Raw genomic sequence first — 18,222 nt, forward strand, 5'->3', positions numbered from 1 at the left:
CGCACACATCCCTCAGGTGAGGGTAGGGTGGTCTCCCGTGTACTCCTAGGGGACCGTGGGTTGAATTCTGCCATGGCTCTCCTTACCCCCCAAGTGTGGGGGTCATCTGCCAGCAAGGATACAGCCGAAACCTCCCCCTGTCCCCAGAGTGTCCGGTCAGCACTTCAGAACAAGTTTATTCAGTTAATAAAGGAATTTCACCCAGAGTACTTGGTCAGTAATGGCTATGATGGTAGCAGCTCTGTGTGCATTAGAAATGCTCCAGGAGAATCGAGTGAACAGAGGACATCTGTGCAATGAGATTCTCCTCCCCTGGAGTTGGGGAGGAGGGTTGTAACTTTCCTCTCTTCCCTAATTCCAGAACTCCTAGTAAAAGAGGCTACACAATTATTTGTTTATTTTAGATAGAGACTAGCTCTGTCACCCAGGCTGGAGTGCAGTGGCACAATCTCAGCTCACTGCAACCTCCACCTCCTGGGTTCAAGCGATTCTCCTGCCTCAGCCACCCAAGTAGCTGGGATTACAGGCGTGTGCCACTGCACCCGTGAAATTTTTTTGTATTTTTTGTAGAGACAGCATTTCACCATGTTAGGCTGTTCTCGAACTTCTGACCTCAAGTGATCTGCCTGCCTCACCCTCCCAAACTGCTGGGATTGCAGGCGTGAGCCACCACACCCTGCCAGAATTTTTAAATATGTCTCAGCCAGTATGTTACTCCACCAGGCTCAGTTGTGGCCTCCCAGTGGGACTGCAGTGATGGGTTCACCAAACTGTCCGAGTACCCCATGGCAAGTGCACGTGGGCCTCCCCCAGGGTCTGTAGGGAAGGAGGACTGTTGACTGGGTTCAAGCCTCCTAATCGAGTATGTGGTTCTGTCGCCAAAACACAGATGTCCACGGCAACAAGGACATGACCACCCAGATTAGCACGTCAAGTCCAGGTGGGCTGTGTCAGCCCCCTTGCCTGTCCTAGCTCACTGCCCAAGCCATCCTGGTTCTGACTGCTCCTGCCCGGGTCCCTCCTTCGCCTGAACCCTGCAGGCTGCACAGACATGTTTTTGGCATCTGTGGCCCTTCGTTGTCCCTTTCCTTGTCACTGGCAGAGCAGAAGCTTACCTGGCCCAACAGGATCCCGTCCCTGTCACCGTGGCACCTCCAGCCTTCTGTTCAGCTTCCTGCTGGTGCGCTGGTGTCCTTGTGGCGTCTGTGCCGTGTCGGACCGACTTAGCCTCTGACTTTTTTCCAGCTGTTCCCTCTGTCTGGAAGGCCTTCACCACAGATATCTGCTTGACCGACTCCTCCCCCTTCACATCTTTGTCAAATTGTCACCTTCTCAACCCAGCCTACCCTGGTCACTCTGTGTCATAATTAACCTACAGCCCACCCAGTTCCTTCTCCTATTCCCAGTCCCTGTACCGTGATCTGTATATTTTTTCTTTTTAACACAGGCCCCATCATCTTTGTAAACTAAAAATAAAATTCTAAGCCCCACTCCCCAACCATCTGAATGGACCCTTCCTCTCGGCCAAAGCTTTTCCAAAGTTAGCCTGAAAAAGTAGTTCAGGCCATGATGGGAAGGGTGGGTCAGACATGTGTCATTACACCCTTCTCCCTATGGAATTCAGGCACAACTGACCGGCATTTATGTTAAGGCAGAGATCTTAAGACTGTGGCAATAAGACACCAAGTTCCAGCCTGACTAGTATAGCATCACATAACAAATAAGCCCTGAAAGAAGTCAAAGTGTTTCACCCAACAATATATTTCTTTGACACATTTTGAAATAGGCCTACAAAGCCATCTCTTGTGAGGAAGTCTACATTCTGTAGAGAATCCCTTTCCCTTTCCAGGTCTTTTTCCTGGTCTAGGAGAGAATTAGCTAAGAGTCCAGCAACTTTTAAGGTCTGATAAGAAATATTTACAGTCTATTCTCTCTGAAGCCGGCTACCTGGGGACTTCATTGGCATAATAAGAACCTTGATCTCCACAACCCCTTATCTTAACCCAGACACTCCCTCCTATGGATTGGAGGTCTTTAGATAAACTCAAGCAATTGCCAATCAGAAAATCTTTGAATCCACTTATGACCTGTAAGACCCCACCGCCCCTCCACTGCCCGCCGACTTGGTAGTTGTCCCGCCTTTTCAGAACGAACCAATGTACGTCGTACATGCACTGATTGATGTCTTATGTCTCCCTAAAGTGTATAAAGTGAAGCTGTACCCTGACGACCTTGGGGATGTTTCGTCAGGACCTCCTGAGGTTGTGTCAGGGGCACGTCCTTAACCTTGGCAAAATAAACTTCTAAATTGATTGAGACCTGTCTCGGGTACGTTTTGGTTCATAACTTCTAACGTTTCCTAGATTCCCTTGTGGAGGGTTTGCTGTCTGCTACCTACCACGTCCTCTTCGGGGAATGTCAGATCCAGGGCAGGGATTTCTGTTGATTTGATTCCCTGAGGTATCCCCACACCTCAAGCAGTGCCTGGCATGTAGAAGACTTTCATACATATTTGTTGCCTGAAGGAACACATATGCCTCCCCCACTAGACTGTGAGACCATTCAGGGTCTCGTTCTCCCCTGTATGATGGAGCCCTCTATGCATGCTTGTGTCATGGTGCAAAGAGCCTCATAAAATAACAGAATTAAACCGTGCATGTCTTAGAGATGGAGGAGATACTCTGGAGGTAGTTTCTACTTTCTTCAGCCCAACATACATTTCTCTTGAATGGTCTGTGCCCATTACTCCTACATTTCAGCTGAGACGGTCTCGGGCCCACACCTCCCCCTGACCACAGATGGCATCTACCTGTGTCCCCTCCCTTCCCTAGCCCCGAATTCTGCATTCAGAAGCACCGTGCGTTTGCAGGAAAGGGCTGAGATGCCGCTCTGTAGATCCTCATCATGTAAAGGTGAAGTTAAGGTTTGGGAAGATGATCCAAACAGCTAGAGACTCCTGCCATCCCACCAGGGCACAGGGGATCCCAGGTTTGATGCATGTGTTCTGCGAGAGCTGCAAGAGGGATGTTGTGTCCAGGTTATTTTCTGGGTGTCAGTGACATCTTGCAGGAGACAGACCACACGACCCAGGAACACATGGGCAGGTCCTGTTCATCGCTGAGAGAGAGGGTCCCTGCTCTGTGTCTTTTATCAGAGACACAGAAGAAACTCCTCCGCACAGTGAGATCTCCACAAGTGGTGCTGAGGGGGACCTGTGACTCTCAAAGCAGTCGCATGACTCCAACCCCAGGGGCAGCTGTGAAGGAAGCTGGCCGTGTAAACTCAGGGGTCTAGATAAGTAAGCGTGGCTGTGGCAGGCTGGAGTGGACGAGTCTGGGAAAGTCAACTCGAGACAACCTCTCACTGACTGTACAGGGTGAGACCCAAATATCAGGAGAAGGTCACAAACAACTCATGTCTGAACTTTGCTATGTGACAGTGTCTCTCATGCTTGAGATGATCTCCCAAAGAGCTCAGACGTTTCAATCCCTGGAACACGGAACCAAAGACAGAACAGGCCTCCCTCCAAAACATACATCTCCTACCAGCTCTGAAACATCCTATCCTGGACACACACACTCTCAGATACCTCAGGGACCTCACAGGCTGGGTCACAAAGCCCAAGAGACCCCAACGACATAGAAAACCCAGACAACAACCCAGGAACAAGCAGCTCAGAGACCTCAACCCTGGACACACAACACTGAACAGTTCGCAGAACTCAGACCCCTCCAAGAACTCAGTGAAGGAGGACACAGACACTAAACCTGCTCAGAGACATCAGATTCTAAAATTCAGACCCACGTGCGTGTGAGCAACTTTAGAACCTGTGATGTAGAAACCGGATTACCTCACGGACCTCACAGCCCGGACCCAGAAGCCCACAAAACCATAGTGCGCACACCCTGAGATGCGGACACAGAAACGGTTGAGGGGACTGGGACAGGGAACACAGAGGCCTTGGGCACAATGTTCCCTGCAACAAACACCTAGGAGACCTCAGAGTGTGGGACACACCATTCCCACACAGCACAGGGTTTACAACCTGAGACACAGCAACTCCTCAACATGTCAGCAGCCTCAACCCCTGCGGTGCAGACTCATAACCGGGTAGGGAGGACACACCCAGGACGCAGGACCCCAAAAGGATCAGACACCTTTCGTGAGTTTGGAATAACCTCAGTGTTCTCACAACCTAGGATATGGAGCCCCAAGGGGCGCTATTGTGTCCTATCATTGACACAGACACTCGGGAGAGCTCAAACCCTACTTCCTGAAATCAGAACTGCTCCCATGCCTTGCATTCTAGACACAATACCTAAAGCAGATCAGACACCTCACATGCTGGGAGAGAACCCTGATCAGCCCGGAGGACTGTCACCCCAGACACAAGCCCTCCACAGCTCAGAGACCTGCCGACCTGGGACGCTACCCTCCAAATTGGTCAGAGGCCTCAGAATCTGGGCACAGAGCCTGAAAAAGCTCAGCAGAATGACATCTTGCGTTGGAGACACCTAAAAAGTCACTTGGTACAGGACACGTGTCAGATGCAGTCACAGCAAGCGATCACCCAGGCTCATGAGGCAGACATGGAGACACAGGGAGACAGAGACAGACAGAGTCAAAGGGAGCAATGAGGTGGGGGAGGGATTGAGGATTAGGGAGAGCATTTCTGGACACCTTCTGTCCTCACGGAGTTAGCCTCGATCTCAGGACCCGGGCCCAGGCAGCCAAGTAACCTTTTGTTTTCCAGGCGAAGGGAGACCCCGGTTTCTGCCCTCAGAGGCTGTTTCTGGGCCTAGGCCACATCCAGGAGGGCAGGAGCTGGCCCAGGCACACAGGGGAGCCCTTTACCCATCAAAATGGGGATCCATTCTAGGTTTGGAGGGTTCATGCCATCATGAGGTGGAACCCTGTGCCCCTAAGGCCCCAGCTGCCCTCCTGCTGAGGTGCTGCTGTCCTGGTGTGGGGAAGGGGTGTCTCTGCCCCGGTGGAATAAGAGCATGAACCTGTGCTGCTTACGAAAGTGCTGGAAGCTTCCCCCAACCTTGGGACTGCTTGTCCACACCCTCTTCATCCGCCCTGAGCAACTCTGCTTCAGCCTCCCGGGCAAGTGCACTCAGGAGGCACGGCAGCCACCTGGCTTCTCTCTGCCCTCTGTGGCCCTGAACAGAAGGGCACCTGCAGATCTTTCGCAAGGGAGTGAAGCAGAGGCAGCTAAAGTGGAGACTGAAGTAGCTGGCCTTGCTGTGCTGAGGATCCGTGGCACAGACCAAGAGCTGACACTGAGGGGTGCTGCTGTCCCTCCCCAGTTATCCTCCCTGTGCCATGAGAGACCCGTCCCCCCGACCCCACCCCCTACCTCTAAATGCCTGATTCTGCTTTACAGGAGACAGCACATGAGGGTATCCATGCTTCTTGCAGGGCTTTGTGCAAACGGAAGGAGCCCAGACATCTCCCTGCCCCATCTCCTCTAGACCAGCCCTAGGGCAGGGCTATTTGCTCATGGATGAAAACAGCTGTAAGGCTGTGGAATTCGGGGACTGAGGCCCAGGTGGGCCTGGCCGGTAGGCCTGATCCTCCTGGCGGACACACTCAGTGGCCCATCTCTGATTCCCTGGTGGACGTGCACTCCCGCAGGACCACAGGAGCCCAGTGTCGCATCTTCAGCATTTCCTCCAGCGCTCTGAACACAGTCCGGGCTTAATCAATGCCTGGTGGGATGCTCTCTGACTGAAGAACCCAGCTCTTAGCTACGCTCACCCAAACACCTGTCCCTGCTTAATGCCTAAAATCCCATATTTAGGCTGGGCACGATGGCTCACTCCTGTAATCCCAGCTCTTCAGAGGCTGAAGTGGGAGGATCAGTTGAGGCCAGGAGTTCAAGACCAGTCTGGGCAACATAGCGAGACCCTGTCTTTACAAAAAAAATTAAAAATGAGCTGGGCAGGGTTGTGAGCACCTGGAATCCCAGGTACTCAGGAGGCTGAGGTGGGAGGAAGGTTTGGGCCTGGGAGGTTGAGGCTGCAGTGAGCCTTGATCGCGCCACCGCACTCCAACCTGGGTGACAGAGCACGATCCTGTCTCAAAAAAATATAATTAAAAAAATAAAATCCCGTATTTGTTTATTTACAAAAGATTGAAAAGATTTGCAAACTATTCATTAGACAGGGTGTTAATAACCATGATATACAAGGAAGTCAAACATCTCAACAGCCAAAAAACCCATCCAAGCTCAAATAGGGAAATTATCTGAATAGATGTTTCTCAAAGGAAGACCTACAAATGGCCAAGAAATGTATGAAAAAATGTTCAGCATCGCTAATCATCAGGGAAATGCAAATCAAAACCACAATGAGAGCTGGCTGGGATGGAGCAGGCCTGTAGTCCCAGCTACTTAGGAAGCCAAGGGAGGAGGACTGCTTGAGCTCAGGACTTCAAGACCAGCCTGGGCAACATAGTGAGACCCTGTCTCCAGAAAAGAAAAGAAATAACGGTAAAACCACAATGAGTTATCGTCTCACACAGTTACAATACCTGTTATCAAAAAGACAAAACAAACAAACAAACAAACAAATGCTGGCAATCTCACTCAGCTAGAATGCCTATTCTCAAAAAGACAAAAAATAACAAACACTGGCAAGGATGCAGAGAAAAGGGAACTGTCATACCCTATTGGTGAGAATTTAAACTAGTAGAGACACTATGGAGAACAGAAGGGAGGTTCCTCCAAAAACTACAATAGAACCACCATATGATCCAGCAATCCCACTACTGGGCATTTATTCAAGGGATAGGAAATCAGCATATCAAAGAGGCATCTGCACTCCCACATTGATTATAGCACTATGCACAATAGCCATGCTATGGAATCAGTCTAGATGAACGGATGAAGAAAATGTGGTACACGTACACAATGCAATACTTTTCAGCCCTAAAAAGGAATGAAATTCTGTCATTCTGAGCAATCTTGGGTGGAAGTGGAGGACTTTATGTTAAGTGAAATAAGCCAGGAACAGAGACTTAAACACCACATGTTGTCATTCATATGTGGAAGCTAAAAAATGCTAATCTCATAGAAATAAAAAGTAGAACAGAGGATACTAGAGGCTGGAAAGGGTAAGGGGTGGTGGAGATAGAGAGAGATTTGTTAAAGGATACAAAATTACAGTTTGATAGGAGAAGTAAGTTATAGTGTTCCACAGCATTGTGGGATAACTATAATGAACGATAATATATTATATAGGCCGGGCATGGTGGCTCACACCTGTAATCCCAGCACTTAGGGAGACTGAGGCGGGCAGATCATCTGAGGTCAGGAGTTTGAGACCAGCCTGGTCGACATGGCAAAACACCGTCTCTACTAAAAATACAAAAATTAGCCAGGCGTGGTGGTGGTTGCCTGTAATCCCAGCTACTCGGGATCCTGAGACAGGAGAATCGCTTGAGCTTGGGAAGCGGAGGTTGCAGTGAGCTGAGATCGTGCCACTGCACTCCAGCCTGGGTGACAGAGTGAGACTCTGTCTTGAAAAAGTAAACAAATAATATATTATATAGTTTCAAATAGTTAGGAGGACATTGAATATTCCCAACACAAAGAAATGATGAATGTTTGAGACAATCCATATGCTAATTACTCTGCTTTGATCGCCATACATCATATGTATGGAAATATCACTACTTGCCCCATGTATATGTACAATTATTATGCCAATTTATAAAATAAAAACAAAGAAGTAATGCAATTGATTTTTGCATACTGACATCTTGTACCCTGAATCTGAGGTATTGTGTTATACTGAAAATATCTACAGGTTTTAGACCAATATCCCTGATGAACATTGATGCAAAAATCCTCAGTAAAATACGGCAAACCGAATCCAGCAGCACATCAAAAAGCTTATCCACCATGATCAAGTGGGCTTCATCCCTGGGATGCAAGGCTGGTTTAACATACGAAAGTCAATAAATGTAATCCAGCATATAAACAGAACCAAACACAAAAACCACATGATTATCTCAATAGATGCAGAAAAGCCCTTTGACAAAATTCAACAGCTCTTCATGCTAAAAACTCTCAATAAATTAGGTATTGATGGGACGTATCTCAAAATAATAAGAGCTATTTATGACAAACCCACAGCCAATATCATACTGAATGGGCAAAACCTGGAAGCATTCCCTTTGAAAACTGGCACAAGACAGGGATGCCCTCTCTCACCACTCCTATTCAACATAGTGTTGGAAGTTCTGGCCAGGGCAACCAGGCAGGAGAAAGAAATAAAGGGTATTCAATTAGGAAAAGAGGAAGTCAAATTGTCCCTATTTGCAGATGACATGATTGTATATTTAGAAAACCCCATCGTCTCAGCCCAAAATCTCCTTAAGCTGATAAGCAACATCAGCAAAGTCTCAGGATATAAAAATCAATGTGCAAAAATCACGAGCATTCTTATACACCAATAGCAGACAGACAGAGAGCTAAATCATGAGTGAACTCCCATCCACAATTGCTTCAAAGAGAATAAAATATCTAGGAATCCAACTTACAAGGGATGTGAAGGACCTCTTCAAGGAGAACTACAAACCACTGCTCAACGAAATAAAAGAGGACACAAACAAATGGAAGAACATTCCATGCTCATGGATAGGAAGAGTCAATATCGTGAAAATGGCCATACTGCCCAAGGTAATTTATAGATTCAATGCCATCCCCATCAAGCTACCAATGACTTTCTTCACAGAATTGGAAAAAACTACTTTGAAGTTCATACGGAACCAAAAAAGGCCTGCATTGCCAAGACAACCCTAAGCCAAAAGAACAAATCTGGAGGCATCACGCTACCTGACTTCAAACTATATATACTACAAGGCTATAGTAACCAAAACAGAGATATAGACCAATGGAACAGAACAGAGCCCTCAGAAATAATACCACACACCTACAACCATCTGATCTTTGACAAACCTGACAAAAACAAGAAATGGGGAAAGGATTCCCTATTGAATAAATGGTGCTGGGAAAACTGGCTAGCCATATGTAGAAAGCTGAAACTGGATCCCTTCCTTACACCTTATACAAAAATTAATTCAAGATGGATGAAAGACTTAAATGTTAGACCTAAAACCATAAAAACCCTAGAAGAAAACCTAGGCAATACCATTCAGGACATAGGCATGGGCAAGGACTTCATGTCTAAAACACCAAAAGCAATGGCAACAAAAGCCAAAATTGACAAATGGGATCTAATTAAACTCAAGAGCTTCTGCACAGCAAAAGAAACTACCATCAGCATGAATAGGCAACCTACAGAATGGGAGAAAATTTTTGCAATCTACTCATCTGACAAAGGGCTAATATCCAGAATCTACAAAGAACTCAAACAAATTTACAAGAAAAAAACAACCCCAACAAAAAGTGGGCAAAGTCTTCTCAAAAGACTTCTCAAAAGACTCCTCAAAAAGTCTTCTCAAAAGAAGACATTTAGGCAGCCAAAAAACACATGAAAAAATGCTCATCATCACTGGCCATCAGAGAAATGCAAATCAAAACCACTATGAGATACCATCTCACACCAGTTAGAATGGCAATCATTAAAAAGTCAGGAAACAACAGGTGCTGGAGAGGATGTGGAGAAATAGGAACACTTTTACACTGTTGGTGAGACTGGAAACTAGCTCAACCATTGTGGAAGACAGTGTGGCGATTCCTCAAGGATCTATAACTAGAAATACCATTTGACCCAGCCATCCCATTACTGGGTATATACCCAAAGGATTATAAATCATGCTGCTATAAAGACACATGCACATGTATGTTTATTGCGGCACTATTCACAATAGCAAAGACTTGGAACCAACCAAAATGTCCATCAATGATAGACTGGATTAAGAAAATGTGGCACATATACACCATGGAATACTATGCAGCCATAAAAAAGGATGAGTTCATGTCCTTTGTAGGGACATGGATGAAGCTGGAAACCATCATTCTCCGCAAACTATCACAAGGACAAAAAAACAAACACCGCATGTTCTCACTCATAGGTGGGAATTGAACAATGAGAACACATGGACACAGGAAGGGGAACATCACACACCGGGGCCTGTCATGGGGTGGGAGGGAGGAAGGAGGGATAGCATTAGGAGATACACCTAATGTAAATGACGAGTTAATGGGTGCAGCACACCAACATGGCGCATGTATACATATGTAACAAACCTGCATGTTGTGCACATGTACCCTAGAACTTTAAGTACAATAAATAAAAATTAAAAAATTTAAAAAAAATAAATTCACATTTATAGCTGCTGCAAAAAAAAAAAAAAAGAAAGAAAATAACTACAGCAACAACACAACTGAAGTCCAGTTCAGCTACTGAAAAGATTGATTCAAACCCCAACACCAATGCTCTGGCAGAAAAAGAAAGGAAGACACACTACATACAGAGGAACAAATTTAAAGTCATCCATCAGACTTCTCATCAGAATCTGTGCAACCCAGAACTTTCTGATCAGCACAATTTTTTTTAATGAATGTGACATAAACATGTTTACACAAACAGGTAAACAAACAAAAATGGGGAGAAAAGTCACTGTCAACGGATTTGTCCTACAAAACATGTTAAAGGAAGTTCTTGGGTCAGAAGGAAAATAGAAGGAAATTTGGATCCACACACAGAACTTCACAGTACTGGACATGGAAGAATTGTGGGAAAGTACAAGATTTTTTTTTTTGGAGATGGAGTTTCCATCCGTCGCCCAGGCTGGAGTGCAGTGGCACGATCTCTGCTCACTGCAACCTCTGCCTTCCAGGTTCAAGGGATTCTCCTGCCTCAGCCTCCGAAGTAGCTGTGACTACAGGTGCACACTGCCACGCCTGGCTAATTTTTTTGTGTTTTAGTAGAGACGGGGTTTCACCATGTTGCCCAGCCTGGTCATGAACTCCTGAGCTCAGGCAAACCACCCACCTCGACCTCCCAAAGTGCTGGGATTATAGGCATGAGCCACGGGGCCCAGCTGATTTTTTAAAAACTTTTAAAGTTTCTTATTTAGAAAAAAGGTCTCCCTATGTTGCCCAGGCTTCTCTCAAACCTCTGGGCTCAAGCAATCCTCCTGCCTCAGCCTCCCAAAGTGCCAGGATTACAGGCATGAGCCGCCATGCTCAGTCAAGACTTTTTTCTTGTAGCTAATCTCTTTAAAAGAAAATTGACTGTCAAATAGTAACAATGTATTGTGGGGTTCTGACATAGGTAGACATATAATGTAAGACAACAATAGCAGAAAGCTGGGGAGAAACGAAATGGAAGTATACAGCTGTAAGAGTCTCACAGTGTACATGAAGTGGTAGGACATTACTTGAAGTCTGGGAGGAATTTTTGCATTTTTTGTGTGGGATCAGTAGATTGACCATTATCCTACAATTTGACATAAACTCCATGAGGGCGGGGATGTGTCTTTTTTTATTGTATGTCCCAGACACTCAGCACAGTACCTAGAACATAGTTGGGGCTTGGTAAATGACTGTTCAACAAATGAAGTTTTTTTTTCTGAGACAGGGTCTCACTATATTGCCCAGGCTGGAGTGCAGTGCCCTGATCATGGCTCACTGCAACCTCCACCTCCTGGGCAGAGAAAAGTGACTTTATTTCAGACAGTCAGCAAGCCAAGACGATGATGGACTAATGTCCTATGGAGCCATCTTAAGGGGCATGGATCTCAAGCTTCTTTTTACAGGCAAGGGAGAATCAGGAAAGGGTGAGGTCAGGAGGAGAATGGTGACCACAGACATCTAGGGGTCAACGGGAGCCCGGGGAGGTTGCAAAACATCTTTGTCCTTGGTCAGGTCACAGTGCTCCCATAAACCTTTCACACAACATTGCTGCTTGTGTGTACACCCTTCTCATCTCCTCGGGGCTGGGTTCCGAAAGGGACTATTATCATCTTTGCTTTGAAGTTAAACCCTACACTAAATTCCTCCCATAGTTAGCTTGGCCTACGTGCGGGAATGAGCAAAGGCAGTTAGCTCCCCAGGTCAGAAGCAAGACAGAGCAAGCCCTGGTCGATTTCTCTCACTATTTCAGGTGCGCCCTCCCTCTCTGTTAAACACATACACACACACACAAACACACACACACACACACACACACACACACATTCCCTTGGCACTGATTCAGATCAGTGGGCAGCTTCTGGGCAGCCACCTGACCTGCATTAGGAGGCTGAAGGGCACCAGAACTTTAGCTCAAGGGTGGCCTCAAAGCTTCCCGTGGCCTCAAAGGTGCCACGGCATGATGCACAGCCAGGCTGAAGAGCTTTCTGGGTCTGTGGGTGCTAAGAGCCAGGGGCCTTCATAGCTTTATGCGGGCAGTGCCCCCTTGTCACAGCTTTTGGCGAATCTTCAGAATGCTCATCAGTAGGTGCAGTCATTCCCGCACACACCTCAGGCCAGGGCAGCTTCCCACCACAGTAACGGAGCACGCCATTGTCTTAGCAGAAAAACAAACTTAGGAAACAGAAGCTTAGCCACTTGTGCACTAGTAATGTAATAGATCACACTGGCATTCACTTCCCCAATTCCTCTTTCAGGGAATGACCCAACCCAGCCCTGCTCATCCGAAACTAATGATCATAACAACCTATATGTGCCTCTAGCTTTGCACTGATGGCGTCATTGGGGGAGCATTGAGTCTAACTATTGCACTATGTGTTTTCTCCGTTTCCCTGATATGAAACTGTAGGCTTCCAGATACCAAGATAGGTGCCCCAGGCCACTCTCTGAAGTTATAATGCGGCAGGTGGGCCGGGCCTTGACCTCAGCACAGCTCACCAGCAGCAGCGCCTTGCCAGGGCCATGTGCTGCCAAATTGCGCCACTGGAGCCGAAGGAGAGGAAAGGTCTAAGGAGACGTCATTAAGATCTCCATCTCGATAGCACAGCAGCCTCCTCTTATGGACATGCGGGTGTTTTGGTTTCTTTCAACATGTACCGACTGTGGCATTTTTCAGGATGCCTGGGGTCTTCAGCTAACTTTCCATCCACACCACCCTGCCTCCCCCACTGCCCCTCTCTACCCTACCCCAAACCTTCCTTCTGTTTTAAATGCTGCCCCCGAGGGTCACTGACTGGTTTGCCTCCTGATAAGGATATCGAAACACCTTTTACCCCTAATCCTCAAGATACCTAAAAGAATGAGTCTTCAGAACATCTATTTTAAAAATTATTGGCCAGGCGTGGTGGCTCACGCCTGTAATCCCAGCACTTTGGGAGGCTGAGTCGGGCAGATCATGAGGTCAGGAGTTCGAGACAAACCTGGCCAACATGGTGAAACCTGGTCTCTACTAAAAATACAAAAATTAGCCAGGCATAGTGGTGCATACCTGTAATGCCAGCTACTCGGGAGGCTGAGGCAAGAAAACTGCTTGAACCTGGGAAGCAGAGGTTACAGTGAACCAAGATCATGCCACTGCACTCCAGCCCGGGCGACAGATCAGGACTCCATCTCAAAAAAAAAAAAAATTATTAGAGAAACAGTGGCTGAGTAATAATAAGGAAGAAAACGCAAGTAAAACAGTGAAAGGAATGTTATTTCAAAATGATCGAGTTTCCCACTTAGAGAACAACACTTCAAATGTGGTGCATTCCCTTACAGGCTTTTTTCTATGCATGTTTTTTAAAATTATGAGATTGGAGAACAAGTAGTGTATTTATAATACTGCATCTGTTGTTTTGTTTAATATTATACCAAAGTTATTTCCCATAATGACAGTGACAAGGATGTTGCTAACATCCATGGTAGCAAACACATACAGAAAGCTTGATATGGAACAGAGACAATCTTTGTGCTTTCCTGGTATTGACTCATCACCCTGTATTATCGAAATATGACTATATTTTTACATTATATAAATATGTATATATAACAACAGTCACTTAGTGTGTTGCTAATGTTATCGTCCCTTATTACAGAATAGGAAACTGAGACACATAGGTTAAGAGACTAAGGAACTTGCCAAAAGTCACATTTCCTGCAAGGGCAGGGACAGTAGAGTTTTCACGATGCCTGTGGCACTATATATATATATATATATATATATACACACACATATATATATACACACACATATATACATATATATACACACACACACACACACATATATATATATATATATCTTGATATGTATATATATAAATGAAGAGAGAGAGTGCACTAAAAACATCTGGCCCAGAGTAAGTATCCAGAAGTATGAGTTTTTATTCTCACATCTCTGAACTTCTGCTTTCTGCTCTTCCCCATTATTCCTTGCTCCTGTCTGCCCTAGACCTCTCTCCCTGCCCCGCACACCTTCACTTCCCCTCCACACTCCACTCTCTTTCTCCATTGCCCATTTCCTCTGACTCTGGATCTGAATAAATTGATACCATCTTCTCATGATTTAGCTCAGAAAATATTAGTACCATAAGTCTTTCATTAGATCAAAAATGAATTTACTTTTTTGAGACAGGGTCTCACTCCCATTGCCCAGGCCAGAGTGTAGTGGTATGATCATGGTTCACTGCAGCCTTGACTTCCTGGGCTCAAGTAATCCTCCCACCTCAGACCCCTGAGTAGCTGGGAATACAGGCATGAACCACCATGCCCAGCTTATTTTTTTATTCTTGTAGAGACAAGGTCTCACTATATTGCCCAGGATGATCTCGAACTCCTGGGCCCAAGCAATCCTCCTGCCTTGGCCTCCTAAGATTCTAGGATTATAGGTGTGAGCCATCATGCCTAGCCAACAATAAACATTAATGGTAGAAGTAATCAACACAAGATACAACAGACGAGGTGAATACTATACAAAAAATAAAATGCCACTAATAAAAATTCAACTGCTAACAGCTTCATATCTCCATCAGATTCAGATCTTCACAATTTGATGGAGGAGAGTTGGACTTAATAGAACTAATAGCAATAGAATAATCCATATGATAATAATTTTTGGCCTTTAAATTTCACTCTTTAAATTATTTCTAAAAACTTATATGCTTTTGTGCTATCATTATCCAGTGACCACTTGCTTGTCCAAGCATTATACAAGTTACATGAAGAGGTCACTAGAGTTCTAATTTCCTAGAGAAATTTCCATTCAAATTTTCCATACAAGCTCATGATGATGAAACTCCAGCATTGCATTTAGGCTCCACGATACCCTGTAAGGAAAGCTGAATATTCATTATGCTAATAAAATATGCCCTCCCCCTGCCCCACAGACTCAGACCTTGAGTCCCAGAAGAGCTGAAGAGATAATCTAAACATCATCCAAGGGGTCAAAAGTAGACTTGACATCTGTCTCTCCAGAACATGCCCCAGGGAAATGCGGGAACAGCAACAATAACAGCTTAGAATTTATTGGAAACTGACCATATGCCAGGGACTGTCCAGACAACTGTACATGTCTTCACACAGTCAGTGCTCTAAACTGCCCCAAGAAGTAGATGACATTACTAGTAGTATTTCCATGGTACTAATGGAGAAAGGAAGCACAGAGATGTTAAGGAACTTTCTCAGTGTCACCCAGCAGTGAGTGCTGGAGCCAAGAGCCACGGGCATCGCGAAAACTCTACTGTGCTGCATATTAGTGCAATCAAGAGTAAGATCCAAAAGCTACTGCAAAATATTTAGAATTTTATAGCATGGGACTGCACAGGCAATAGATATTTGATTTCTTCAGAAATCTTTAAGAGATGGAGACTTGAAAGGACTGGTCTGGGTATCATTTGGAAACAGTGCCCTGAGTGTGTCATTACCATACCAGGCAACATGTCAGTGTCGGTCTCCTCAGCTGAAGGTCTTGGGTTTGTACATCAGAGAACACACCAAACCTATCCCTTCCATACCTTCACAAAGGAGAAAGAAGCTGTGTCACTGGGAAAGGAGACTATTCTCCTGCTCTAGTATTGCTCAGACACGTTTTAATGAAAGTTAGAACCTAGGATCTTTTAAAAGTGCAGATTCCAGAACTCACACCCAGTGAGTCTCATGTAGTCCAAGGGAACTTTGCTGGCCAGCCTAGGGAACTTTCAGAAACCTTATTAAATCCCTTTGGTAGCAAAACTGTCTGCAATATACCCAGAAAAATATTCCCAGGACAGACATGAGGTTGAGAAGAGCAACCTCAGAGCAAAGTAACACAGGACAAGATGAGCGCAGTGTGAGACTCACCGTAAGGGTAGGGCAGAGGGACTTTTGAGAAGGCCTCACAACTCCTACTGGCCTTTCTCCTTGAAGGCCTCAGTTTATCTCAAATCCCTTCTCTTCATGGGCAGTGAATGAAGGGGTCCCAGGAAATGACCTTTTAGATCCCAAAATGGCATGGGCTCCTCTCAGGGACCACTGAACACATAGGATGGGAGGAGATGCAAGCTGTTGTCCCCCTCCCACCAGCCTTGGTTTCCTTCTTGCACCGTCATTTCCTTCAACGGGAGCCCAGAGCAATGTCAGGACTTAGGACCAATGTCTTCCCTTCACCAACAGACACCTGCCCCTCACCTAAGGAGTTCATCTCCCCTCTCCTCCCTTCAGCTGTCCTTCTCCTTCTCCCACAGCACACACCTGTCCCTGGCAGCCTGACGACCTAGCCTGGCCTGTTCCTCCTATGTCGCAGCCTGGAGAGGGCTGTCCTCGCTGAGAAGAAGGACACCAGTCCCAGGATCCCAGAGCCATGACTACCACAGAACCATCCTGAGCATCAATGTCCCATGGCAGTGGTTGACCTTTGAAATGAAGCTTCACCACACACCCCAGCTGGCACTGAAACACTTTCTTATCACAAGAAAGCAACACAGAGGAACAAGGTTCCCGCAACCCCTCCTGGGGAACATTGTGTCCTTCTCCATGTTACTGTGCTGTTTCCTCTGTACCGACTGCAACATTCCTAAACTTTTGATGTTATTAAGAAGTTCTAGGATTCTTCTTTTAAACCCTAAACTTGTGGTTTGTAGTCAGAATATCATCGCCCATTTTGGGGCATTTTGGAAATTTCCAAGGGCAGCTTTGGGTGTTCAAATGATTGGAAGCAGCTACTGGCATTTGTGGAGTGAAGGTTACAGGGAGGCAAACAACTTTTTCCAGAGTCTTAAATAAACTGGATTTTTTTCCATATATATCACTTCCCTGTAAACTGGGTGGCGGGGGCCGGGGCTTGTATGTTGCTTCACCTGGAAACTTACAAAGACTTATTGACTGCTTTAGAAATCACATCACTGCAGGGCATTCCATTCTTGGATTCCACTCTGACACAACATACCAGTATCAATTTGCTTTGTAGTGCTGCATGCCTGGGGGAAACAATGAGGGGAATCCAACTTACCTACCAAAGGGATCATTTCCACGATAAGCTGTTAGTTGATGGGGAAAATCAAGCGGGAGATGTTGGTAGTGTGATCTCTCATTAGTTGGTGAACACACCGGCTATGCCCATTGCTGTTACTACACTGAACTTCTCTTTGCAGGTGTATTTCCCTCACCAGGCTCTGTGGTCACTCCTGGAAGGTTGGAAACATGCCCAGTAGATCCCTGTGTCCTCAGGATGGGATAGAGGACCTCACAGACAGAAAGAGGGCAGGGAACACTTATGGAATTGTAGTGATCTCTACATGGTTGGATGACCAAACGCTGAGTCACAGTGATGAGCCCCATGGCTGGCAGTCTGCAGAGGGTGGGAGAATGCCACAGGCCTCTGCCTTAGGAGCCATGCAACAAAGTGAGACCAAAGTACTGATCTCAGCTATGCCCTTTAAGGGTCCGAGATGTAAGCAGCCTTTTGGTTAGGGTTCCTCTGTGTGTGTGTGTGTGTGTGTGTGTGTGTGTGTGTGTGTGTGTGTGTGTGTGTGTGTAGAGGGAGAGAGAGAAAGAGAGAGAGAGAGGCTGTGGGGGCTGGCAAGTCTAAATTGTGCAGAGCAGAATGTCAGGCTGGAGACCCAGGGAAGAGGTAATGTAGCTCGAATCCAAGGGCAGTCTCGAGGCAGAATTTTTTCTTCATGGGGGGATCCCAGTCTTTTTTTTTTTCTTTAAGACTTTCAAGTGATTGAATGAGGCCCAGCCACATCATGGAGTATAATTTGCATTACTCAAAGTCTACTGATTTTAATGTTAGTCTCATCTTAAAAAACACCTTCACAGAGACACCTAGTCTGGTGTTTGAACAAATACCTGTGTACTGTGGCCAAGCCAAG

General features: G+C 46.0%; 1 protein-coding gene across 2 annotated transcripts in view; it reads right to left on the reverse strand.

The window, feature by feature from the left end:
- LOC101125357 (protein FAM156A/FAM156B) overlaps positions 1 to 2,802 on the reverse strand; it is a 29,455-nt gene extending 26,653 nt beyond the window's left edge. For both annotated transcript variants that reach the window (XM_031005929.3, XM_055376949.2), the window contains exon 1: positions 1,116 to 2,802. The gene's annotated coding sequence lies outside the window, so the exon portion shown is untranslated. The remainder of the gene's footprint in view (positions 1 to 1,115) is intronic.
- Between the last annotated feature and the right edge of the window lie 15,420 nt (positions 2,803 to 18,222).

Source organism: Gorilla gorilla, chromosome X (assembly GCF_029281585.2).
Source record: "Gorilla gorilla gorilla isolate KB3781 chromosome X, NHGRI_mGorGor1-v2.1_pri, whole genome shotgun sequence".
In the NCBI taxonomy this organism is placed as follows: domain Eukaryota; kingdom Metazoa; phylum Chordata; class Mammalia; order Primates; family Hominidae; genus Gorilla; species Gorilla gorilla.